The sequence below is a fragment of the Lampetra fluviatilis genome, chromosome 65 (assembly GCF_964198595.1).
Source record: "Lampetra fluviatilis chromosome 65, kcLamFluv1.1, whole genome shotgun sequence".
Lineage (NCBI taxonomy): Eukaryota > Metazoa > Chordata > Hyperoartia > Petromyzontiformes > Petromyzontidae > Lampetra > Lampetra fluviatilis.
Window position 1 is genome coordinate 1593667 of NC_136339.1, and position 27855 is coordinate 1621521.

The 27855-nt window shown below is 49.4% G+C and overlaps 1 protein-coding gene across 2 annotated transcripts in view; it reads left to right on the forward strand.

Moving 5' to 3' along the window:
- Positions 1-480: 480 nt before the first annotated feature.
- LOC144951994 (nicotinamide N-methyltransferase-like) overlaps positions 481-27855 on the forward strand; it is a 54434-nt gene continuing 27059 nt past the window's right edge. The window contains exon 1 of one of the 2 annotated variants that reach the window (XM_078882373.1): positions 481-584. The gene's annotated coding sequence lies outside the window, so the exon portion shown is untranslated. The remainder of the gene's footprint in view (positions 585-27855) is intronic. The other variant, XM_078882374.1, reaches the window with a different exon arrangement.

Below are 27855 nucleotides of genomic sequence, written 5' to 3' on the forward strand. Positions count from 1 at the left end.
ACACATACACATCGACTGACACACATAGACACACAAATGCACATTGACTTACAAACTCAGATGTAGCCATGCACACACATCGACTAACACACACACATGGACTAACACACACACAGCGACTGATACGCACACAAATGGACTGACACGCACACTTGGACTGACACACACACACAAACACTTCGACGTACACACACACATCGGGCGTTGTCCGTTCGAAAAAGACAGACACCCACATGGAGTTAAAGACACGCATGGCTCTACACGCATTAACGTATGGACTCAAAGACGCACACATGGACTAACACACATCGATGGGCACAACAACAGCTGCTGCCCGCTGCGCTGGTCACGTGGCGTGCCTCAACCCCGCAGGTCGCGCGCCTCGACCCGGGGCTCCACCCTCCATGGGGGCAGCCCCCCCCCGTCCCCCGCCCCTCTCCCCCACGCCACCCGCCCCTCTCGCTTTGTTTCAGTCGTGAACGGGCATGCGCGGGTACTGTGCACGGTGACTCATCCCGATCCATACAAGTTCTAGCAAACGCATCGTATCCCAAGCAAGACGTCGTATTGTGGTAAGGTAAAAGGTAAGGCAAAGGTAGGCTTGTTTTTTTTATATTTTAACTTTTACCTTACTTGCATGCCGAGGCCTACCTCGAGGCCCGAAGCTCTCTCAACTCCCTGCGCGCCGTCAGCCAGCAGTGCGCAGGGGATAGAGCGAGAGGAGCCGCGCGGGGACGGAGGACGAGTGAGCGCGCGCATGCGGCGAGAGGAAGAGAGGGTGACCTTCCAAAAAGGGAGTGCTGAGCCGAGCAGTCATCACTAAATAAAGAAAGGACGCAAGTCTCAAACCCTCGTGGAAGTCGTTTATTGTTAAATTTTAATCACAGTTCCTATGATCACTGTTACATTGTTTTTATAGCTTTATTTTTGTAATTTTGAAAACGTTTTGGTTTAGCCATGTTTATTGTAGTTCATAGTTAGCCTGATAACTTTAATCTAAATTGCCTTATGGTTGTTATTGTTTGACTTGCATCCCACTGGGATTGTTTGCACACAGCGTTGAAATGCGGTGTTTTTTCTGGAAGACTTTTGCTGTTTTTTTCTGGATTTTTCTGTTGCGTGCAGTCACTTTAAGATGTTTGTTGCGGTTGCACCCGAGTCAAGAGCTGCATGATTCACAGGGTTATAACCTAATAAATGAAACTGAAATGTCGCAGGGATTGAGGAACCTACCTGCAAAATCCTTCTTCAAAGGGGGTCGACGATATGGGGCAATCCTTTACTGATGATAGGGGGAAACGTCATAGATTAGGACAGCTGGAAAATGTGTGGGCTGGACATGGTTTTTGATCTTTTACCTTTGGACGGAAGGGTGTTGGCCTTTGAGGAGGTGTGAGCCAAATATGATATCCCCCATTCCCAATTTTCCAAATACCTTCAAATTAGGGACGCTATCGAGAAATCTCTGGACAATAACTTAGAGACACTAACCCACCCAATTATTAAATGGTTATTGGCACATGAAGACAAATACAACTTATCCGAGGCCTACTGGCTCCAGGGAGAGGGAGACCCTGTTCTGAGACTGGCTACCAAAAAATTGTTGGATGGGTCTGTGCCCGATGAGATTGTACCATGGACATGGGGCAAGAGATGGTGAGCCCCTAAAGGTCCATCCCCCCACCTTAAATTAATTCAATTTGAAATTTGTACACGGAGCATCACTCGAGAGCCAGCGATCACAACAGTTGACAGGAATATGCAACAGTTCCCAGTAACACGAGAATACAAAACATTACCACGCTTCAGGAGATTATTCTGACAGTGGCGTTTCACCGACGTCCTGTGCATAACATGAATAAAGCTGCATTTACCTGCAGCTGGCAAGTGTGATGTAACATGCTAATCAGGGTTAGAATACGCTAATCTGGCGATGGCCTATGCCGATTATGTCGTGGAGTAATACTGATTCGGCGGTGCCATTGAATAATTAATCTCTGTATGAATGTGCGTCTGTTTCTCTTAATCAGTCTCTCTGTAGGTCTATTTTTCGATTTCTCTTTTCCCTGTCTCTATATCTACAACTGCATCTTTGTTTGTGTCGATGTTTGTCTTATCGAGAGACATATCTTTGTAGGAATGTCTACGTATCTCTGTACGTGTCTATCATCTAATAACACACTCATGCTCGTTTAACACATTCCTGCGGAGGGAGCTGGTAGTAACGTTGGGTTACTCAGTCAATGGCCAGGGTCAACGGCGGCGTGGTGTATTCCGCAAATATGCCCGACTGTGAGGGCAGGCACAAGCCGGCGTGAGTAGGTTAAACGTTGATAAGGGCACCACGTGGTGAGCAGCCCCTCCCCACCCAGCCCCACCCCTGCCACCCTCCACCCAGCCCCACCCGCCGCACCCAGCCCCTCCCTCTCCACTCAGCTCCTCCCTGCACGACGGACGGACAAAATAATCCCCTGTGGGCTGGTGTAACCAGGAGGTTACTACCAGTACTATTGTACATATCTAGTGACATCGCCAGATACCACAATGATGTGGGTGTAGAACCGGCCCTAGAGGGGCCCGGTGTGCGCTGAATAATAGCGCGAGATGGCACCACGCTTCAAGTGCAGTGCCGACCCTACAGGACAGGGTGCGTGGGTGCCGGCCGAAGGATGAGGCTGTGTGAGGCCATGGCACTCTGGTTCAACTCCCTGCGCGCCGTCAGCCAGCAGTGCGCAGGGGATAGAGCGAGGGGAGCCGCGCGGGGACGGAGGACGAGTGAGCGCGCGCATGCGGCGAGAGGGAGAGAAAATAACCTTCCAGAAAGGGAGTGCTGAGCCGAGCAGTCATCACTAAATAAAGAAAGGACGCAAGTCTCAAACCGTCGTGGAAGTCGTTTATTGTTACATTTTAATCACAGTTCCTATGATCACTGTTACATTGTTTTTATAGCTTTATTTTTGTCATTTTGAAAACGTTTTGGTTTAGCCGTGTTTGTTGTAGTTCATAGTTAGCCTGATAACTTTAATCTAAATTGCCTTATGGTTGTTATTGTTTGACTTGCATCCCACTGGGATTTTTTGCACACAGCGTTGAAATGCGGTGTTTTTTCTGGAAGACTTTTGCTGTTTTTTCCTGGATTTTTCTGTTGCGTGCAGTCACTTTAAGATGTTTGTTGCGGTTGCACCCGAGTCAAGAGCTGCATGGTTCACAGGGTTATAACCTAATAAATGAAACTGAAATGTCGCAGGGATTGAGGAACCTACCTGCAAAATCCTTCTTCAAAGGGGGTCGACGATATGGGGCAATCCTTTACTGATGATAGGGGGAAACGTCATAAATTAGGACAGCTGGAAAATGTGTGGGCTGGACATGGTTTTTGATCTTTTACCTTTGGACGGAAGGGTGTTGGCCTTTGAGGAGGTGTGAGCCAAATATGATATCCCCCATTCCCAATTTTCCAAATACCTTCAAATTAGGGACGCTATCGAGAAATCTCTGGACAATAACTTAGAGACACTAACCCACCCAATTATTAAATGGTTAGTGGCACATGAAGACAAATACAACTTATCCGAGGCCTACTGGCTCCAGGGAGAGGGAGACCCTGTTCTGAGACTGGCTACCAAAAAATTGTTGGATGGGTCTGTGCCCGATGAGATTGTACCATGGACATGGGGCAAGAGATGGTGAGCCCCTAAAGGTCCATCCCCCCACCTTAAATTAATTCAATTTGAAATTTGTACACGGAGCATCACTCGAGAGCCAGCGATCACAACAGTTGACATGAATATGCAACAGTTCCCAGTAACACGAGAATACAAAACATTACCACGCTTCAGGAGATTATTCTGACAGTGGCGTTTCACCGACGTCCTGTGCATAACATGAATAAAGCTGCATTTACCTGCAGCTGGCAAGTGTGATGTAACATGCTCATCAGGGTTAGAATACGCTAATCTGGCGATGGCCTATGCCGATTATGTCGTGGAGTAATACTGATTCGGCGGTGCCATTGAATAATTAATCTCTGTATGAATGTGCGTCTGTTTCTCTTAATCAGTCTCTCTGTAGGTCTATTTTTCGATTTCTCTTTTCCCTGTCTCTATATCTACAACTGCATCTTTGTTTGTGTCGATGTTTGTCTCATCGAGAGACATATCTTTGTAGGAATGTCTACGTATCTCTGTACGTGTCTATCATCTAATAACACACTCATGCGCGTTTAACACATTCCTGCGGAGCGAGCTGGTAGTAACGTTGGGTTACTCAGTCAATGGCCGGGGTCAACGGCGGCGTGGTGTATTCCGCAAATATGCCCGACTGTGAGGGCAGGCACAAGCCGGCGTGAGTAGGTTAAACGTTGATAAGGGCACCACGTGGTGAGCAGTCCCTCCCCACCCAGCCCCACCCCTGCCACCCCCCATCCAGCCCCACCCTCCCCACTCAGCCCCTCCCCACCCTCCCCTCCCCACCAAGCCCCACCCGCCGCACCCAGCCCCTCCCTCCCCACCCAGCTCCTCCCTGCACGACGGACGGACAAAATAATCCCCTGTGGGCTGGTGTAACCAGGAGGTTACTACCAGTACTATTGTACATATGTAGTGACATCGCCAGATACCACAATGATGTGGGTGTAGAACCGGCCCTAGAGGGGCCCGGTGTGCGCTGAATAATAGCGCGAGATGGCACCACGCTTCAAGTGCAGTGCCGACCCTACAGGACAGGGTGCGTGGGTGCCGGCCGAAGGATGAGGCTGTGTGAGGCCATGGCACTCTGGTTCAACTCCCTGCGCGCCGTCAGCCAGCAGTGCGCAGGGGATAGAGCGAGGGGAGCCGCGCGGGGACGGAGGACGAGTGAGCGCGCGCATGCGGCGAGAGGGAGAGAAAATAACCTTCCAGAAAGGGAGTGCTGAGCCGAGCAGTCATCACTAAATAAAGAAAGGACGCAAGTCTCAAACCGTCGTGGAAGTCGTTTATTGTTACATTTTAATCACAGTTCCTATGATCACTGTTACATTGTTTTATAGCTTTATTGTTGTCATTTTGAAAACGTTTTGGTTTAGCCATGTTTGTTGTAGTTCATAGTTAGCCTGATAACTTTAATCTAAATTGCCTTATGGTTGTTATTGTTTGACTTGCATCCCACTGGGATTTTTTGCACACAGCGTTGAAATGCGGTGTTTTTTCTGGAAGACTTTTGCTGTTTTTTCCTGGATTTTTCTGTTGCGTGCAGTCACTTTAAGATGTTTGTTGCGGTTGCACCCGAGTCAAGAGCTGCATGGTTCACAGGGTTATAACCTAATAAATGAAAATGAAATGTCGCAGGGATTGAGGAACCTACCTGCAAAATCCTTCTTCAAAGGGGGTTGACGATATGGGGCAATCCTTTACTGATGATAGGGGGAAACGTCATAAATTAGGACAGCTGGAAAATGTGTGGGCTGGACATGGTTTTTGATCTTTTACCTTTGGACGGAAGGGTGTTGGCCTTTGAGGAGGTGTGAGCCAAATATGATATCCCCCATTCCCAATTTTCCAAATACCTTCAAATTAGGGACGCTATCGAGAAATCTCTGGACAATAACTTAGAGACACTAACCCACCCAATTATTAAATGGTTAGTGGCACATGAAGACAAATACAACTTATCCGAGGCCTACTGTCTCCAGGGAGAGGGAGACCCTGTTCTGAGACTGGCTACCAAAAAATTGTTGGATGGGTTTGTGCCCGATGAGATTGTAACATGGACATGGGGCAAGAGATGGTGAGCCCCTAAAGGTCCATCCCCCCACCTTAAATTAATTCAATTTGAAATTTGTACACGGAGCATCACTCGAGAGCCAGCGATCACAACAGTTGACATGAATATGCAACAGTTCCCAGTAACACGAGAATACAAAACATTACCACGCTTCAGGAGATTATTCTGACAGTGGCGTTTCACCGACGTCCTGTGCATAACATGAATAAAGCTGCATTTACCTGCAGCTGGCAAGTGTGATGTAACATGCTAATCAGGGTTAGAATACGCTAATCTGGCGATGGCCTATGCCGATTATGTCGTGGAGTAATACTGATTCGGCGGTGCCATTGAATAATTAATCTCTGTATGAATGTGCGTCTGTTTCTCTTAATCAGTCTCTCTGTAGGTCTATTTTTCGATTTCTCTTTTCCCTGTCTCTATATCTACAACTGCATCTTTGTTTGTGTCGATGTTTGTCTCATCGAGAGACATATCTTTGTAGGAATGTCTACGTATCTCTGTACGTGTCTATCATCTAATAACACACTCATGCGCGTTTAACACATTCCTGCGGAGCGAGCTGGTAGTAACGTTGGGTTACTCAGTCAATGGCCGGGGTCAACGGCGGCGTGGTGTATTCCGCAAATATGCCCGACTGTGAGGGCAGGCACAAGCCGGCGTGAGTAGGTTAAACGTTGATAAGGGCACCACGTGGTGAGCAGTCCCTCCCCACCCAGCCCCAACCCTGCCACCCCCCACCCAGCCCCACCCTCCCCACTCAGCCCCTCCCCACCCTCCCCTCCCCACCAAGCCCCACCCGCCGCACCCAGCCCCTCTCTCCCCACCCAGCTCCTCCCTGCACGACGGACGGACAAAATAATCCCCTGTGGGCTGGTGTAACCAGGAGGTTACTACCAGTACTATTGTACATATGTAGTGACATCGCCAGATACCACAATGATGTGGGTGTAGAACCGGCCCTAGAGGGGCCCGGTGTGCGCTGAATAATAGCGCGAGATGGCACCACGCTTCAAGTGCAGTGCCGACCCTACAGGACAGGGTGCGTGGGTGCCGGCCGAAGGATGAGGCTGTGTGAGGCCATGGCACTCTGGTTCAACTCCCTGCGCGCCGTCAGCCAGCAGTGCGCAGGGCATAGAGCGAGGGGAGCGGCGCGGGGACGGAGGACGAGTGAGCGCGCGCATGCGGCGAGAGGGAGAGAAAATAACCTTCCAGAAAGGGAGTGCTGAGCCGAGCAGTCATCACTAAATAAAGAAAGGACGCAAGTCTCAAACCGTCGTGGAAGTCGTTTATTGTTACATTTTAATCACAGTTCCTATGATCACTGTTACATTGTTTTTATAGCTTTATTGTTGTCATTTGGAAAACGTTTTGGTTTAGCCATGTTTGTTGTAGTTCATAGTTAGCCTGATAACTTTAATCTAAATTGCCTTATGGTTGTTATTGTTTGACTTGCATCCCACTGGGATTTTTTGCACACAGCGTTGAAATGCGGTGTTTTTTCTGGAAGACTTTTGCTGTTTTTTCCTGGATTTTTCTGTTGCGTGCAGTCACTTTAAGATGTTTGTTGCGGTTGCACCCGAGTCAAGAGCTGCATGGTTCACAGGGTTATAACCTAATACATGAAACTGAAATGTCGCAGGGATTGAGGAACCTATCTGCAAAATCCTTCTTCAAAGGGGGTCGACGATATGGGGCAATCCTTTACTGATGATAGGGGGAAACGTCATAAATTAGGACAGCTGGAAAATGTGTGGGCTGGACATGGTTTTTGATCTTTTACCTTTGGACGGAAGGGTGTTGGCCTTTGAGGAGGTGTGAGCCAAATATGATATCCCCCATTCCCAATTTTCCAAATACCTTCAAATTAGGGACGCTATCGAGAAATCTCTGGACAATAACTTAGAGACACTAACCCACCCAATTATTAAATGGTTAGTGGCACATGAAGACAAATACAACTTATCCGAGGCCTACTGTCTCCAGGGAGAGGGAGACCCTGTTCTGAGACTGGCTACCAAAAAATTGTTGGATGGGTTTGTGCCCGATGAGATTGTAACATGGACATGGGGCAAGAGATGGTGAGCCCCTAAAGGTCCATCCCCCCACCTTAAATTAATTCAATTTGAAATTTGCACACGGAGCATCACTCGAGAGCCAGCGATCACAACAGTTGACATGAATATGCAACAGTTCCCAGTAACACGAGAATACAAAACATTACCACGCTTCAGGAGATTATTCTGACAGTGGCGTTTCACCGACGTCCTGTGCATAACATGAATAAAGCTGCATTTACCTGCAGCTGGCAAGTGTGATGTAACATGCTAATCAGGGTTAGAATACGCTAATCTGGCGATGGCCTATGCCGATTATGTCGTGGAGTAATACTGATTCGGCGGTGCCATTGAATAATTAATCTCTGTATGAATGTGCGTCTGTTTCTCTTAATCAGTCTCTCTGTAGGTCTATTTTTCGATTTCTCTTTTCCCTGTCTCTATATCTACAACTGCATCTTTGTTTGTGTCGATGTTTGTCTCATCGAGAGACATATCTTTGTAGGAATGTCTACGTATCTCTGTACGTGTCTATCATCTAATAACACACTCATGCGCGTTTAACACATTCCTGCGGAGGGAGCTGGTAGTAACGTTGGGTTACTCAGTCAATGGCCAAGGTCAACGGCGGCGTGGTGTATTCCGCAAATATGCCCGACTGTGAGGGCAGGCACAAGCCGGCGTGAGTAGGTTAAACGTTGATAAGGGCACCACGTGGTGAGCAGCCCCTCCCCACCCAGCCCCACCCCTGCCACCCCCCACCCAGCCCCACCCTCCCCACTCAGCCCCTCCCCACCCTCCCCTCCCCACCAAGCCCCACCCGCCGCACCCAGCCCCTCCCTCCCCACCCAGCTCCTCCCTGCATGACGGACTGACAAAAGAATCCCCTGTGGGCTGGTGTAACCAGGAGGTTACTACCAGTACTATTGTACATATGTAGTGACATCGCCAGATACCACAATGATGTGGGTGTAGAACCGGCCCTAGAGGGGCCCGGTGTGCGCTGAATAATAGCGCGAGATGGCACCACGCTTCAAGTGCAGTGCCGACCCTACAGGACAGGGTGCGTGGGTGCCGGCCGAAGGATGAGGCTGTGTGAGGCCATGGCACTCTGGTTCAACTCCCTGCGCGCCGTCAGCCAGCAGTGCGCAGGGGATAGAGCGAGGGGAGCCGCGCGGGGACGGAGGACGAGTGAGCGCGCGCATGCGGCGAGAGGGAGAGAAAATAACCTTCCAGAAAGGGAGTGCTGAGCCGAGCAGTCATCACTAAATAAAGAAAGGACGCAAGTCTCAAACCGTCGTGGAAGTCGTTTATTGTTACATTTTAATCACAGTACCTATGATCACTGTTACATTGTTTTATAGCTTTATTTTTATAATTTTGAAAACGTTTTGGTTCAGCCATGTTTGTTTGTTGTAGTACATAGTTAGCCTGATAACTTTAATCTAAATTGCCTTATGGTTGTTATTGTTTGACTTGCATCCCACTGGGATTTTTTGCACACAGCGTTGAAATGCGGTGTTTTTTCTGGAAGACTTTTGCTGTTTTTTCCTGGATTTTTCTGTTGCGTGCAGTCACTTTAAGATGTTTCTTGTTCATGTTTTTGTTTGTTGCGGTTGCACCCGAGTCAAGAGTTGCATGGTTCACAGGGTTATAACCTAATAAATGAAACTGAAATGTCGCAGGGATTGAGGAACCTACCTGCAAAATCCTTCTTCAAAGGGGGTCGACGATATGGGGCAATCCTTTACTGATGATAGGGGGAAACGTCATAAATTAGGACAGCTGGAAAATGTGTGGGCTGGACATGGTTTTTGATCTTTTACCTTTGGACGGAAGGGTGTTGGCCTTTGAGGAGGTGTGAGCCAAATATGATATCCCCCATTCCCAATTTTCCAAATACCTTCAAATTAGGGACGCTATCGAGAAATCTCTGGACAATAACTTAGAGACACTAACCCACCCAATTATTAAATGGTTAGTGGCACATGAAGACAAATACAACTTATCCGAGGCCTACTGGCTCCAGGGAGAGGGAGACCCTGTTCTGAGACTGGCTACCAAAAAATTGTTGGATGGGTCTGTGCCCGATGAGATTGTACCATGGACATGGGGCAAGAGATGGTGAGCCCCTAAAGGTCCATCCCCCCACCTTAAATTAATTCAATTTGAAATTTGTACACGGAGCATGACGTATTTAACTAATGAGAACAGGGCAAAATTCATGAAGCCTTCATCAGACTGCCCTCGATGTCCCCCAGATACGGTGCAAAACTATTTCCACACCTTCTGGCTCTGCCCAGATGTGGTGAAACGCTAAAACGAGATTGAGCTTTTTTTAATTACCTATGTGGTACAGACCTATCCCCATCAATAAAGGCCCTATGGGGACTGAAGCTTCCAGCGGACTCAAGGCATCAACACGCTCTCCTTCAAACCTTTGATATAGCCAGCAAGGTTATTCTGGTTCATTGGAAGAACCACGAACAACCCACATGGAAACAGTGGTATAGTATTGTAAGGGATGTCAGGGGAAGGATTCCCGCCAAAAGGAGATGGACAGTGGAGCGGGACAGTGGAAGGGGGAGGAGCAGGCAAGGAGATATAAGAGAAAGAACTGTCGGGAAAGAGGAAATAACTGGTGGGAAATGGACAGAGAAGGCTGGGTACGAGTGTGGACTGGGGGAAGCAATAAAGTACGAACCCCCTGCAACCTTGTGTCGGCTCTCCTTTACAGTACCCTCCTAACACGTTGGTATGGAGCACCTGAACCAAAAGCTTGAGGGAAAGGAGTGAGAATGTGAGGCCAGTTGGTCCCCTCATGCATCTGAAATTCGCTAGCTGGATGAAGGGGTCGGCAGATAGGGACTGATGATAAAGGGTACAACCCCTATGGATTAGATGAGAGACGGACTCGGAAGGGTGGAGGAAAAATATGATCGCTCTTTACCCGTCGCATGTTTTTCTTTGATTTTAGACGCGTTTTAGTTACACCCGTTGGCTTGTCACTCCCTCTCCTTAAATACTTACCTTACCTCTTACGGTGGTGCCCCGGCTTGTTGGGGGCTGCGGGCCAGCTCCCCATCTTTATACCACGCCGGTTTAGCTCATGTTGCTGACGCTTCGAGCACGCGACACAACGTGATGTAACGGGCCCATGTGTTGCATAAATGAAAAAACAATCTTAAAATAAATGAAAGTTACAATAGGCTCATGACCCATACTGATGGGTATGCAAGTGAAAACAGACGTGTTAAGAGGAGACCTAAGAGACTCAACCAACTTAGATTCCCTATGAAGAGCTATTTACTATTTGTATTTAACCAGGTAAGGTCCCACTGATTTAGACAGCTCTTTTTCATAAGTGACCTGGCCACAAATGATAGTTCTGTGAAATGGCGTGGAAATTTATAGCAGCCAAATACAGTTTTCTAAACGCATTTTGATTAAAAATGTGGAGGGAAAAACCGGAGGACCCAGAGAAAAATCCACGCGACCACGAGGAGAGCGACATGCAAGCTTGAAATATACAGCAGGTGCCAGGGTCGGGATCGAACCCACGTACGCCTGTACACCAGACCAGGTAGTTAACATCTCGGCACCGTGGCGTCTCCACTGAAGCCAATGTTGTGGGGAATCGCGTTCCGCATACGAGGCATCGGTCTGGATGCTGCTGAATCTATCGCCCAATTATCGCAGGTTAGTCCATGAAACATGTATTTAAAACTTCTTTCCCGCCGTATGTAGCCAACTGTGCTAATCGGAGGCGAGGGGGAAGGACAACTAAACAGAAAAATAAGTTATAAAGAAATTAGATTTTAATTTGAATTACTTTAAAAGTGCATGGCAGCAGCATGCAATCCCTCGTAAACACCAACAAGTGTACACCACACACCACAGGTAGCACTGTGCAGGTGGCATTGAACATTATCAGCAAGCGCCAGCGATCACAACAGTTGACATGAATATGCCACAGTTCCCAGTAACACGAGAATACAAAACATTACCACGCTTCAGGAGATTATTCTGACAGTGGCGTTTCACCGACGTCCTGTGCATAACATGAATAAAGCTGCATTTACCTGCAGCTGGCAAGTGTGATGTAACATGCTAATCAGGGTTAGAATACGCTAATCTGGCGATGGCCTATGCCGATTATGTCGTGGAGTAATACTGATTCGGCGGTGCCATTGAATAATTAATCTCTGTATGAATGTGCGTCTGTTTCTCTTAATCAGTCTCTCTGTAGGTCTATTTTTCTCTATCTATATCGATTTCTCTTTTCCCTGTCTCTATGTCTCTATATCTACAACTGCATCTTTGTTTGTGTCGATGTTTGTCTCTTATCGAGAGACATTTCTTTGTAGGAATGTCTACGTATCTCTGTACGTGTCTATCATCTAATAACACACTCATGCGCGTTTAACACATTCCTGCGGAGGGAGCTGGTAGTAACGTTGGGTTACTCAGTCAATGGCCATGGTCAACGGCGGCGTGGTGTATTCCGCAAATAAGCCTGACTGTGAGGGCAGAAACAAGCCGGCGTGAGTAGGTTAAACGTTGATAAGGGCACCACGTGGTGAGCAGCCCCTCCCCACCCAGCCCCACCCTTGCCACCCCCCACCCAGCCCCACCCTCCCCACCCAGCCCCTCCTCACCCTCCCCACTCAGCCCCTCCCCACCCTCCCCTCCCCACCAAGCCCCACCCGCCGCACCCAGCCCCTCCCTCCCCACCCAGCTCTCCCTGCACGACGGACGGACGAAATAATCCCCTGTGGGCTGGTGTAACCAGGAGGTTACTACCAGTGCTATTGTACATATGTGGTGACATCGCCAAATACCACAATGATGTGGGTGTAGAACCGGCCCTAGAGGGGCCCGGTGTGCGCTGAATAATAGCGCGAGATGGCACCACGCTTCAAGTGCAGTGCCGACCCTACAGGACAGGGTGTGTGGGTTCTGGAAGGTGGACGTGGCCAAGGGCGGAGCCGGCCACGCCACAGAGAATATAAGCCGGGTCCCGAGAGGGACCAGGGTGGTTGTTCATCCAGGAAGAAACCCTTCGTCTACGTTCTCCGTTCAACGAGTCTCCGACACGTGGACCTGGGCCGACGTCGTTGGTTCCGGTCCGTAGTAGCAGTTACGTTGTAACTAGTGTGGTCACCACCTTAGGTTGTTATTCTGTTAAGGGGAAGTTACCCCGTGTGTTGGAACTGAATGAATGTGTTCCCTCCAAATTTAAGTCTGCGACTCAGTTGAACCCATTACACATACACGAATAGAGACTGATGGGACACATGCAGGTGCTGTCAGTGAGGATCTTATGAAAGTCGGCGTGACACACGAGGATGTGGCATGGACAGCAGAAGCACCACGCTCTGGCAACTTTTGTCTCCCAGTGGTGATGTTAACACATCGCTCCTGAGGCTAATTTTAGGCTATCCTAGAGGAGACCCAGAACCTCTTCAGATATTACTCGCAGTAGATGCTGGCTACCATGCAACTGCATTGTGGACGCGAAAAACACGGCCAGTATGTATACACAAAGCATTTTATATCACGCGAATGAACATAAACTACATTGACACATGCAAAGACAAACGGATAGAGAGGTGGTGCAGTGGATAACGCGCTGCCATATGAACCTGGTGACCTGAGACTGATGCCTGGCCATTGCAATTGTCAGTGACGAGTGACATGGGCCTGTGCGCATGTTCATTGACCATTATTTTGCACCGTACGTAGCTAACAGTGCGGGGGGGGGGGGGGGGACAACAAACTAAACACAAAAATCAGTTCTAAAGTAATGAGTTTTCAATCTGGATTATTTTAAAGTGCATGTCAGCAGCGTGCAATCCCTTTGGAAACATGGACACGTGTACACGACACACCACAGGCAGCAGCACTGCGCAGGTCCCGTGTAAACATTATTAGCGAGCGCCACGCAGAATAAACATGCGCATCGCATCACTCAAGAGGCAGCAATCATTACAACTGTTTGACGTTAAGAGCGGGCAACAATAAGTTCTGAGTGATGTGGGGGTCGCTGGCCCCCGAGATCCCTCCCTCGATAATGCTAACGGCCGGGATAACATCATTACTCGCGCCCCTGCTGCTAGGCGAACCGCTGCTGGGTTCCTCACCCATGGGGTGGGAGCCGTCGCTCGAGGATTCCCCTCCACCTCGGGTCCGCGTAGTAGGCATGGTTAGTTACCGAGTAGTATTACGTCCCCTTCACACTACCACGATACCTCCCTTTCTTAATCGCGCACCTGTATCCTACACGTAGCGAACGTAAGCGCACACCCACACACAGCTCCGCGCGCTCTCACTCAACACTGACTACTCACGTTATGATCGCGCACCTGTATCATACACGTAGCGAACGCACGCGCACACACGCAGCTCCACACCCGACACCCTCTCTTGCGCCGCTCTGCGCAGCACTCCCACGTGGCGAGCCGCCGTATACACAGCACCACACGCGTTCACACTTCTCAGCGAGATCACACAAGGCCACGATCAGCTATTAATGATTTATTCTCGGATACCAGAGAATTATTGCTAAATCAGTATGAATCGACGAGGCTGGCCTATTCTGCTACCCCTGGACCTATTCCCTATTTATCGGCTTATGATACTATTTCACCTTCTTACTCACGGTTCGAAGTATTCGGTGTCCCGTGGACTTTCCTCGCTGCTCGTCTGGACACGTCGCACGGACGTCCGGAGGGCAGAGCTGGGAGCCGTCTTTGCCGCTGGTTTCTTGGAGTGGGAGAGCGTTCACCTCTCTCCCTCCTGCTTTTATTCCCAAAACTACAAATAAATTCCCACTCGCCCGCCTTTCTAGCCAATCGGGTCGTCGCGTTCCCAGCTTTATTCTTAAATAATCTTAACAATGGGCGCATACGCGCTTGAGCCCCTTTTGTCATGCCAATTATGCCGCGGCATCCATCACAAAGGCTTGCCCTGGGAAGTTATGCACGGAGCTTCCGCGTGCCTCCGCCCCTCTGATTATTCGTAATTCCAGCTTTACCGTTTAATTTCCCTAATAATGGCGCCTACACGCTCGAGCCCCTTTTGACCTGCCAATTATGCCGTCTCGCTCCTCCCCTGCCTGTCTCGTCGATACATGTGCGTGTGTGGGGGGTGCGTTTCAACCGCGGTGGCCGAGTGGCCCCTTGCCGCGACCATGCAATCTTAATGCCGGTCACAGCGCCGCGGTGCGAAGTAGCACCGGGGGAGGTCGTCCAATTCCCTGGTCGCCGGAAACCGTGAAGGTTAATCCCGATAAGGGTTTCTCGGATTAAAACCGGTCGGCCAGGTGACTTCCCCTCAGAGCTCTATGGGAGGGGGGGGGGGGATGCGTGCGGGTGTGTTTATGTGAGGTGAGGTGAGGGGGACGTGGGGTCGGCTCCGTCACTCGGTGGTGGCGAGGTCGGGGATGGGGCGCCCGCCGAGCGGCTTCGTGGCAGCGGCATCACAGTGACTTGAGAGATTGTTGATCAATTGATTATTCCGATTATTGCTAAAGTATTCTTGGTTCTTTCGGTAAAGTCACGTAAAAAAAAATAAACAAAGAACCACGACGTTTCGATCGCAACACAAGCGGTCTTCGTCACGCAGAAAGAAAAGAGGGGGCAAGCCTCCAAATGCAACTACTTAAAAGGGCTTTCAGAGTGAGCAAACCTGTGCGGCGTAAACAGCATGGGCGGGGCAGCCAGCGCCAATGTCGGAGCAAAGCACCACAAGTACAGTGGAACCTCGGTATACGACCGCTTTGGAATAAGTCGAATTTGGTATACGTCGTGTTTTTTAGAGAAAAAAAATTTCTTCGGATACGACGTCTTGCTTGGGATACGATGCGTTTGCTAGAACTTGTATGGATCGGGATGAGTCACCGCGTACAGTACCCGCGCATGCCCGTTCACGACTGAAACAAAGCGAGAGGGGCGGGTGGCGTGGGGGAGAGGGGCGGGGGACGTGGGGGAGAGGGGCGGGGGACGTGGGGGGCTGCCCCCATGGAGGGTGGAGCCCCGGGTCGAGGCGCGCGACGTGCGGGGTTGAGGCATGCCACGTGACCAGCGCAGCGGGCAGCAGCGCGGTCACGTGGCTTCTGTATGCATTTGAGTAATTAGTGTCTAAATTATTTGATACAACCACCATTAATGTATAATATGCCTTATAAAATATAATTTATTTTCCTCTGGAACGGATTATTTCCTTTCCTTTTATTTCTTATGGGAAAAATTAGTTTGGTATACGTCATTTTCGGTATAAGTCCTACCTTCTGGAACGAATTAACGACGTATACCGAGGTGCCACTGTACAAGTAGCGCAAGTAAAGTGAGTGCATTAGAAAACGGGGGGAGGGAGGGGGCAGAGACAGGGGGAGAGAGAGAGAGGGGTAGAGATATAGGTGGAGCTGAAGGCGAGGGCACAGTCCAAGTGTGTTAGACAATGGGGGGAGGAAGAGGGTAGAGATATGGGGCAGAGAGAGGGGTGGTAAAGATAGGGGGGAGAGAGGGGGGTAGAAATGGGGGGGGGGGGCATTGCACCTCGCTACACCCATTCACACTGCTGACGGTAGAGGTTGACAAGAAAACACAAATCAAGTCATGACCCAAAGTGTTTGATGACATCTTTCCAATGATGGCTGAGTTTAAAACCGTCGAATCGGTTGAAATTGTGTCTATCTTTTTCTTTCTTATCTTTCTTCTTATATATAAAAGTCTCCACGCGCTCATGCTTGCGGGGGATTTGGCTCTCGGACGGTGGCCTTAACGTAGAAAAAAAATTGCCGGGCGGCACGCCATAAGCCCCGCGGTGGGAATAGGCTATTTCATTTTCCCATCCCTATACGTTAAAGTAGTTTAATTAACGCATTTGTGCCGTTTCTATTATTAATTATTTACTTTTGCACGCCGTCGACCGTACCAAGTGACGCCAATTGTGTGGGGGGGGCAGACCCTGCCAAGTTATGCACCTTGGCTCCATCTCACAGGGACATTTTCTTTTACGCGTTTAAAACCAACACATACACACATAACGCTGGGGATATTTCTTCACAGTGTCACGTCCTATTCGCTCCCCTCCACCCCACCACGATGTGTCCAGTTTATACTACAGACTCCGTAGATCATATTTTTGTGCTTACATAGCATTATTCTTGCACGCCCGGGGGATTCTGGTGGGGGGGGGGGGTAGCGGCCCAGCCCCTAGCCTGGCAACGTGCCAACTCTGCCGCCTCGCCAATGTAGGCCAGGACGGGGCTACGCATGGCACAAGGCCTCAGCATGGCTATGGTAATTACAAAGTTCCTTGCTTCTTATGCTAACAACTCAAGTCCATTGTTTTCTATTGTTAAACACATTAGTTGACAAACATTACAATCTTCTTGGTTCTTTCGGTAAAGTCACGTAGAAGGGAAGTAATAAAATAATAAAAATAAAACATAATAAAACAATTCTCACGACGTTTCGGCCACAACGCAAGCAGCCATCCTCAGGCGAAGAATGAAACACCCCAAGCTTGGAGCGTATATTTAAGCTGGGTTAGAGGGGGGGGAGGGCAATGCCACTGTCATCATGGACAAAATAGAATACAACAACAAAATTCAAGAACTACTCACCGATGGCAGCTATACAAAAATAAAAAGAGACCCCACCAACAGCCTCGTCTCCAAAACCAACAACATCATTTCTGCTTCAACCGCATTAATTGATCAGACCAAACAGTTCTCGTTGAAACCTTCTGCAGCCAGGCCACCAAGATTGTACGGCTTGCCAAAGATACATAAAGAAGATACACCTCTTCGTCCCATTGTCTCTACTATCAACTCCCCGACTTACAAACTGGCTCGTTTTTTGTCCGAAATCCTACGGCCTTTCACTGGAAAAACCACCTCTGCAGTACTAAACTCTACTGACCTGGTATCAACAATCAAGGGGATTGCCCTGTCCCCAGACGACCTGCTTGTCAGTTTTGATGTGGTTTCCTTGTTCACCAAGGTGCCTGTGCCTGACACCATCGCAATCATTGAAGACTTGGTTCATCAAGGACTGAATGCTGGGGTACCCCCCCTGGTGAGACACTGCTTAACCAATACATACTTCACCTGGAATGGAACCTTCTACAAGCAAATTGAGGGCACCCCAATGGGCTCCCCCTTATCTCCGGTTGTAGCCAACATCTTCATGGAGAAATTTGAGACGGACGCCATCCAGACTGCCACTCTACGCCCGACCTTATGGAAGAGGTACGTAGACGACACTTTTGTCATCTGGCCACATGGCCGGCCTGCTCTAGACCAATTTCTCGACCATATCAATTCCATACACCCAGCCATCAGATTCACCATGGAAGTCGAAAATGATGGCAAGCTACCCTTTTTGGATGTCCTAATCAAAAGGAGACCTGATGGTTCAATGAGCCACTCTGTCTACAGGAAAGCCACCCACACGGATGCTTATCTAAAACCGGATTCCCACCACCATCCATCCCAGAAGAATTCCCTCATCAAGACTCTATATCATAGAGCCCAATGCATCTCCGACCATGAACACATTTCCAGTGAACTCAAACACGTACGCCAAGCTCTTAAGGCTAATGGTTACTCCGACTACACAATCCGCAAAGCCATCACTCCAACCACCAAGAAGGATCCTGTTGAGGAGCCTTTCAAGACCATCACCTTACCCTACATTGCTGGGGTCACAAAAAAGATCTCCAAAATCCTGATTAAACACAAGATCCAGGTCCGATTCAACACAGTACATAAAATCCGTGATCTGGTACCGTCTGTAAAAGATGTGGTTCCAGACATACAGTACCCTGGTGTCTACAAACTAAGTTGCCTCTGTGGTAGCAGTTACATTGGGGAAACCAAACGACATGTCTCGGACCGCATCCGTGAACATAAAGCTGACCTGAAACACTGTAGGACAAACACCTCAGCCGTGGCAGATCACTGTTACAACTCAGTGGGCTCACATGACATTGACTTCTCCAAGACAGAGGTTCTCTGCAAGCCATCTGGCTATCATGAGAGATTCGTACATGAGGCGATCCACATTTACAAACACAGAGACAATTTTAACCGAGAAGATGGATTCTGGCTTAGCAATCACTGGAAGGACGTAATACACCATTTTGATACACATTAGGGTGGGTAGAATAATACATAGTGTTATATTAAAAATGTATAAGGTATAGGGTGGTTTATAGCAATACAGTATGTAATTTAATGTTGGTTTTGCCTATGGAAGTATATAGTACGGTATAGACGCGTGTGATGTAAGAGAATAAAGTTTAGATGGAAGCATATTATATAATTTTTTACAACGTAGAATTTTTCATGTATTACTTACTGTTAGTAACTCAGCTTATTGTAGAGTATAGTAAGTTTACTGATGATGCTATGTAGTTTATACTTTAGTTTGTCATGCAGTTTATACTGTAGTTTTTTACGTGGTTGTTTAGTAACTACAGCTACATACTATTAACATTCCTTTCCTTTGTTAATGCTCCCCCCCTTCCCCCCCCCCCTTTGATGCTGCTAATCCTGCATAATGCACGGGCATAGTATTGATTTGGAACCCCCCCCGCCCACCTCCTACGCATTTTCCATATGCTGAATTCCTCTTGATATGCAAATTATTTTGTTTAGGCGCTCTTCTTCCCACCTCCCCCCCCTCTAACCCAGCTTAAATATACGCTCCAAGCTTGGGGTGTTTCATTCTTCGCCTGAGGATGGCTGCTTGCGTTGTGGCCGAAACGTCGTGAGAATTGTTTTATTATGTTTTATTTTTATTATTTTATTACTTCCCTTCTACGTGACTTTACCGAAAGAACCAAGAAGATGAATCCCTGCAGTCACGAAAGCTTTAAATCGAAATAAAACATTACAATAATCATGTTTGTGTGCAGATAATTTATCACGTTCATTGCTTAATATTATGAAACAAATACGTTGCCAGATATTACTATATTTATCTTTGTGTGCACATACCAACTCAGGTTCATTGTTTATCTTTCATTTACACGTATTTCTGCTTATTTATTAAATGCATTTCTATTGTTTCCATCGCTCACGTCACGCTATTTGCTCATACGTAGTACTGCGATACTGATAGCTGTGCCATCATCGGGGATTGTTGTGCCCATCGATGTGTGTTAGTCCATGTGTGCGTCTTTGAGTCCATACGTTTATGCGTGTAGCGCCATGCGTGTCTTTAACTCCATGTGGGTGTCTGTCTTTTTCGAACGGACAACGCCCGATGTGTGTGTGTACGTCGAAGTGTTTGTGTGTGTCAGTCCAAGTGTGCGTGTCAGTCCATTTGTGTGCGTATCAGTCGCTGTGTGTGTGTTAGTCCATGTGTGTGTGTTAGTCGATGTGTGTGCATGGCTACATCTGAGTTTGTAAGTCAATGTGCATTTGTGTGTCTATGTGTGTCAGTCGATGTGTATGTGTGTGTCAGTCGATGTGTATGTGTGTGTCAGTCCATATGTGTGTGTGTCAGTCCATATGTGTGTGTGTAAGTCCACATGTGTGTGTAAGTCCATACATGTGTGTGTGTCACTTGATGTGTGTGTGTGTGTGTAAGTCAGTGCGTGTGTGTGAGTCGATATGTGTGTGTCAGTTTATGTATGTGTGTGTGAGTACATGTGTGTTTATGTCAATGTGTGTATGTGTCCACGTATGTCTGTGTGTGATTCCATGTGTGTGTGTCTGAGTCGCTGTATGTGTGTACATCGATATATGTGTGTAACTCCATGTGTGTGTATCTCAAGTGCATGTCTATGTGTGTGTGAGTCCATGTGTGTGTCTGTAAGTCGATGTGTTTGTGTGTGTGTTAGAGTCAATATGTGTGCGTGTGTGTCTCAGTCTATGTGCATGTGTGTTAGTCGCTGTGTGTGCATGCCTCCATGTTAGTCAGTGTAAGTCCATTTATTTGCGTGTCTGTAGGTCCATCTGTGCGTCTTAGTCCATGTTTGTGCTTTATTTACCTGCTCAAGGCCTATGGTGCCATCAGTAGGCCTGGCCTCTGGGTTGTTCTTCGTGCTTTCTGAGTCCCTGACCCACTGCTCACCATCCTTAAGGACCTTCATGATGGTGAGCGGCCCCGCGTCAAACTACGGGGCCGTGGGTCACAGCCATTCCCTGTATACCTCGGGGTGCAACAGGGATGTCCTCTGGCACCCACTTTATTTTACATATATTTGGACCATGTAGTTCGTGGAGCCTTCAATGGCTGTACCAGAATAATTCCCATCTCGTACAGATACAATGGGAGGCTGATCAATGCCCGGGTGCGGTCAAGGGATGGCTCCCTATTGCTCAACCACGTTATGTATGCCGATGATCTGCTAATTGCTGCTCACTCGGAGGAGTTCGCGGTGGTGCCTTACCATCAGCCCCACCAAAAATTAAACACCTGCCTGGGTATTTTCTACCATCGGACACTCCACCCCCCACAACTCCCAATTGGTGATGGGGCAGTTGTGGAGACAGTGGAGAGTTTCCCATACCTTGCCAGTGTGCTTATGACCGGCTCCGGTTTAACAGCAGAGGTCTCACTCCGAATCAGTCGAGCCACATACTATTTTCATTGGTTGCATAACACTGTGTGGAAGCTACCTGATCTATCACTCCGCACGAAGCTTCAGGTCTTCTCGGCCATGGTCATTCCCTCCCTTCTCTACCCTTGCAAAACTTGGACCCCCCTAATGGAACATGTTCGCCGGTTAAAAACATTTAGGCTGGCCTGCTAACAATCCATCCTGGGTTTAACCATATATGTGTGTGTGTGCGTCTAAGTCGATGTGTTTCTATGTGTGTGGGTCGATGTCTGCGTGTTAAGTCCATGTGTGTCTCTGCCTTTTTCGCCCGAGCAACGCCGGGTACTTACCGCTAGTGTCTATATATATGGATGGCTTCGTGAACGAATCTTTGTTGATAGCCAGTCGGCTTGGAAAGTACCATCGTCTTAGAGAAATCAATTTAAGGTGAGCCAGCCACATTAAAATAATAATCAGGCACAGCAGAAGTGTTAGTCCTGCTATGTTTCAAATCTGCCTCATGTTCACGAACACGGTCCGAGACTAAATGTAATCAACTATTACAAAAACAGCCATCTTAATCACTCCGTTATATCTATTTATTCAAGTTGGATTGATAAAAATAAAGTTATTACCATTCGCAAATATAAGCTAGTAACTCTCACGAGGGCGATGCCATCCTAACTCCACAAAACCTTCCACGTCACACAACGCTCAGTCCCTCTGTTGATGGGATCGAGCGCCAGTGTTAATATTCTAGATACAATTATGATCATCAGTCTTTCTTTCTTATATATAAAAGTCTCCGCGCGCTTGCGGGTGATTTGGCTCTCGGACGGTGGGGGTTAAGTCTGAAAAAAAATTGCCAGCCGGCACTCCCTAAGCCCGGCGGTGGGAATCGGCTATTCAGTTTTCACGTCCGTAAACTTTAAAGTCGTTTAGTTAACGATTTAGTCGCATTCTTATTTTAATTATTTACTTATTGCGCGACATCGACCGTACCAACTGACGACAATTGTCTGGGGGGGCGGACCCTGCCAAGTGATGCGCGTTCGGTCGAGCTCACGGGGGACATTTCATTTTACGCGTTTAAAATGCAATACATATACACATAACGCTGGGAATTTTTCTTCACAGTCTCATGTCCTCTACGCCCCCCCCCCAACACTGCTATAAAGTCTTTAGATAGTAATATTATTAAAGCGCTTACATAGTATTATTATGACTCGCGCGGGGGGATGGTGGGGGGAGTAGCGGCCCAGCCCGCAGCCTGGCAATGTCTCACCTCCTCTGGCTTGCCAAAGTAGGCGAGGCCGCGGGCTCTGCACGCCCAATGTAAGGTACAATTTTCTTGAATCTTTCGCTAACAACGCAGGTTTATTGTTTACTATTATTAAACAAATAAGTTTACAAATATTACAAACATTAGGTTTGTGTGCAGATACTAACTCTGCTTCATTGTTTACTATTATTAAACTAAGAAGTTGGCTTATATTACAATTATAATGTTTGTGTGCAGAAAACAAATTTTCCATTATTAGGTTGCTAGATATTTCCTTTTTTGCTGCGTTTTTATGACGCTGTGACGGTGTGCTGCCAGTCTGCTATGGACTGCTGCCTGCTTTTTCATTAACGTCTGTGCACTGCCACTCTATCCACACTGTTAATTTTGCTTTTGCCCATTATGAGTGTATGTCAGTCTATAATCTGTTGCCTGCTTCTTTACCTCACTAAGTGTACTGCCAGCCTTTCATGTCGACTGTATCCTGCTTTTTCAGCTGATGCCTGTGAAGTATTGGAAAATGACGGCAGGAAACTCCTTGACGGGAACACACTTCTTTTATTAAATCTTGACTTGTAACGATACAACGCGTGGCCTCTCTTCTTCACAATGCGGTCACCATACAACGGTACAACTCGTGACCTCTTCTCTCCGCCCTACGCTTCTCTTGACTCTCGTAGATTCTGTGCTGCTGGCTCTCTGTGCCTCGTGTAGACTCCGCGCCTCGGCTACACTCTTCTCTCGTCTCGTGTAGACTCTGCGCCTCTGCTACACTCTTCACTCGTCGCGTGTAGACCTTACGCCTCGGCTACACTCTCTACTCGTCTCGTGTAGACCTTACATCTCTCTCTGGCTACACCGTATGCATACTCGGCTCGTGTAGACCTTTCTCTCTCTCTGGCTACACCGTATGCATACTCGGCTCGTGTAGACCTTTCTCTCTCTCTGGCTACACACTATACATCGCTCAGCTCGTGTAGACCTTTCTCTCTCTCTGGCTACACACTATACATCGCTCAGCTCGTGTAGACCTTTCTCTCTCTCTGGCTACACACTATACATTACTCAGCTCGTGTAGACCGTTCTCTCTCTCTGGCTACACACTTATACCTTACTCTCCTCTACTCTCCATTACTCTCCATTACTCTCCTCTCCGGGCTCTATCTCTGCACCTTCGTCTTCATTCTTAGATGGTTCCACTTCTCCCCTCTACTCCTCTGTGCATCATCTTATATATCTCTTCCTCCCGGGAGACGGAGCGGATGCGGACCTCAACGTCGGCACCGCTCCTCAGTTACCCAATCACCACGCGCTATCTCTACGATCCGTTTCCGCCCAGCGCGTGTTTCCACTCCTCGACCAATCACACCGCGCTGCCACCCGATCACTCCCTCTCAGCGCGTCACCGGCATACAGCCAATCAGCAGCACTACCCCCACCCGCGCACTGACGCCTGCTCCTCCCCGTCAGCGCGCGTCACCACACACACACGTACATACGCGCTGGCACATGACGTACACACCCAGCGCGTATCACCACTACATCACCCCCTCCCACATAGCTCGCAGCCGGCCCGGCTGCTAACAACAACCAACCGCTACGATAAGATGACAACCAACCAAAAAAAACCCCGTAACCCCCCAGTGTGCCCCGTAACATAACAACAAGAACAACAACAACAAGAACAACTATGTACAAATTGACAATGAACACGAAAAGTCAACAACAACACAATACAAGCAAATTCCAGAAAACGAACGCGCCCCGCGCCCCTGCGACTACACGCAGTGACGAGGCGCACCAACAGCCCCGACTCCTCACGAGGCGGGTCGCGCAAAGTAGCACGACTTGGCGCGAGTCCGTCTGGCTGGTCCGTCGTATGGGGCGGGACACTGACGACCGTCCGACGGTTCCGGCTGCTCCAGACGGCGCGGAACGGGCCTGAAAGGGCCGGCCCCGCCGCGGAGATCCGGCCGCCGGTGGTCGGCAGCTGTCAGATCCGAGACACCTGGGAGCAGAGCAGAGGCCATATGGAGGCGAGAACGGTTTCAGTCGGGAGGGGTGAACGTACCAACGGCGCTTTCCCCACTTTATCTGAACGCACTGGGGTCGTGCAACGCGCACGACCTCCACGGGTCCCCTCCACGGTCTCAACAATTTAGGCGACGTAGCCAAGGGTGCCTGAGGGCAATGCAGCCAGGCCCTGTCACCTGGTTTCCAATCGTGCCCGGACACCTTCCGTGCCCGCAACCGTTCATTAGCAATTTGGCGAGCCCGCGAATTAAGCCGTGCGGCCTCCCTCGCCTCTGTCAGCTTGTGAATATTAAACTTAATATGTTCTGCCAATTTAGAATTAGTTCGTGGAGCGGACAGGCCAAGTTGCGTTTCCATTGGCGGGTCAGCTTCCCGACCGTACATCAAATAGAATGGGGAAAACCCCGTAGCTGCATGGGGGGCCATTCTATACGCGGCAAGGACTCCCGGGACCTGCAGGTCCCAATCTACATGTGCCTCGCACACCTGCTGGCACAGCATGGAAGTCAAAGTTTTGTGGAGTCTCTCCACCATCCCGTCTGTCTGCGGGTGGTACGGGGAGGTACGCACCTTCTTGGTACCCAACAGATCGCACACCTCTTGCAACAATTTACTCGAAAATTTTTTACCTTGGTCGGTCAGCAGGCGTTCGGGAGCCCCCTTGTCCAGGACATAGCCCTGGACGAAGGCGTCCGTCACAGCCGCTGCCGACTGGTTAGCGAGAGGCCACGCCATAGGCCATCGGGTAAAGTATTCGACCCCCACTAACAAATATTTATTCCCTCTCGGCGTGACTGGGAAGGGCCCCAAAATATCGAGTGCAACGAGCTCGTTAGTACGCGAGACCTGAATAGATTGCAGCGGTGGATTAGCTGCCACGGGCGGTGGTTTACGCCTGGCGCACTCAACGCACCCCTTCAGAATATTTACCACATCACTTCCCATTCCCGGCCAGTAATAGTCACGCTGAAGCAGGGCAAGCGTCTTGTTAACTCCCAAGTGCAAGAGGCGTTCGTGTGCCGCCAAGACAACCCTCCCCCTTACAGCGGAAGGCACCACGAGTGCGTTCCGCCGGGACAGACTGTCCCATCTCAATAACATGCCCTGCTCAAGTACATAGGAGCCGGTACGCTCCTGGTCCCCCTCGGGACCCCCAACCTTGCGGCGCAATGCTAGCAGCGAGCTGTCCGCCATCTGGAGACGGCCCCATTCGCTGAGCGACAACGAGAGCAGCGAGTCCCGACCCTGAGAGGCAGTGGAATCATCCACGATCGGTGCGCCCGCTGTCGCAGCCAGTGCCCCCATCTCCCCCGCAAGCGTCGGTTTACAGCGCGCCGATCCCGACAAACACGCGCATTCATCACAAGGCAACAACCGCGACAAGCAATCGGCATTTGTGTGTCGCAACCCCTTACGGTACGTAGTCGTAAACTGATAGTCCTGGAGGACTTCCAACCAACGCGACAACTGACCCGAGGGTTGGGCGACCCTCAATGAATACTGTAGCGCCGCGTGGTCCGTTCGGACCGTAAAGTGACGACCATAGAGATATGGCCTAAACTGCTGCACAAAAAAGACAATGGCAAGCAGCTCGCGACGGGTGACGCAGTAGCGCTGCTCCGCCGGAGACAACACCCTACTACCGTAGGCGACAACTCTTTCGACACCCCCAACGACTTGGGATAGCACCCCCCCAATGCCCGTGTTGCTAGCATCCGTGTCCAGCAAAAAGGGACTCGCAAAATCGGGATAACACAAGGGTGGGGCACCCACCAAGGCGTCCCGGAGGGAGCGAAACGCGGCCTCCTCCTCCGGTCCCCATTTGAACTTCACTCCCTTCGCCGTTAGAGCGTGCAAGGGTTTTGCAATAGTGGCGAAGTGCTCAACGAACCGCCGATAATAAGAAGCAAACCCGATGAAACTACGCACGTCGGAAACGGACGTAGGTGTCGGCCACGAACCGATACAATCCGTCTTCGCGGGATCGGTGGAGATCCCCGAAGAATCGACAATGTGACCCAAGTATCTAACCGACTTCCGAAGGAGGTGACATTTGGCCGGTTTAAATTTCAGCTTAGCCGATCGCATTCGCAAGAACACCCCTCTCAATCGCTGGAGGTGTTCTTCAAACGTTTTACTGAAAACAATGACATCGTCCATATAAATCAAGCATGTATCCCACTGCAAGCCCGACAAAACCAACTCCATAAGTCGCTGAAACGTCGCTGGAGAGGAGTGAAGTCCCCTGGGTAACCGGTTAAACTGGAACAGCCCCCCTGGAGTCCGAAATGCTGTCTTAGGTTTCGACTCTTCGTCGAGCGGCAACTGCCAAAACCCCGATAACAAATCAAGAGTCGAAAAATATCGCGCACCAGACAATGCATCGAGGGACTCATCCATCCTGGGGAGCGGATACGCGTCAGCCACAGAGATCTTATTCAGGCGACGGAAATCAACGCAGAATCGCAGGGACCCGTCCTGCTTCTTAACCAGCACAATAGGCGCTCCCCACGGGCTAGAGGAGGGCGAAATAATATCGGCTTCTAGCATTTTGTTAACAGCCGACTGAACATGTTCCTTCTCCACGGGACTCAGTCGGAAGGGATTTAGCTTGACCGGCGCCGCATCGCCCGTTTCAATGTGGTGGTGCAACAAATCCGTGCACCCAATGTCATACTCATGTTTACTGAACACATCAGAGAATTCTATGAGCAACTCGCGCAGCGCACCCAACTGCGCCGCCGACAAATCGTCCGAGGCGGCGCATAGCGAATGGACCCACTCAAGGTCTTCCCTTGGCTCAACGTTCCGTGCGGGGCTCGAGCCCACCTGCGCAACCAACCCATCATCCACAGGGACCCGCGCCGCGTGAGCCAGCACGGTGCCCTGTGGAATGACAGCTGGCCGCGACCCCGCGTTCAAAACCATCACAAACGGATCCCTGTCAGCCCGCACCAAAGTGTGAGCCACCGATAAATCAAGACCCCCGACAGCCTTGTTAGAAGGACCCAAAAGCATACTTTGTTCCGAAGCCTCCCTCACCCATGGTTTCCGCAACCGGAGGGGAATCAACATCTGTGAACCCGGGGGCACATGCACGGTCTGTGTCGCCACCGCTTGTATCGTAGCGCACGCCGTCCGAATGTCAGTAGGGCTCGTCAA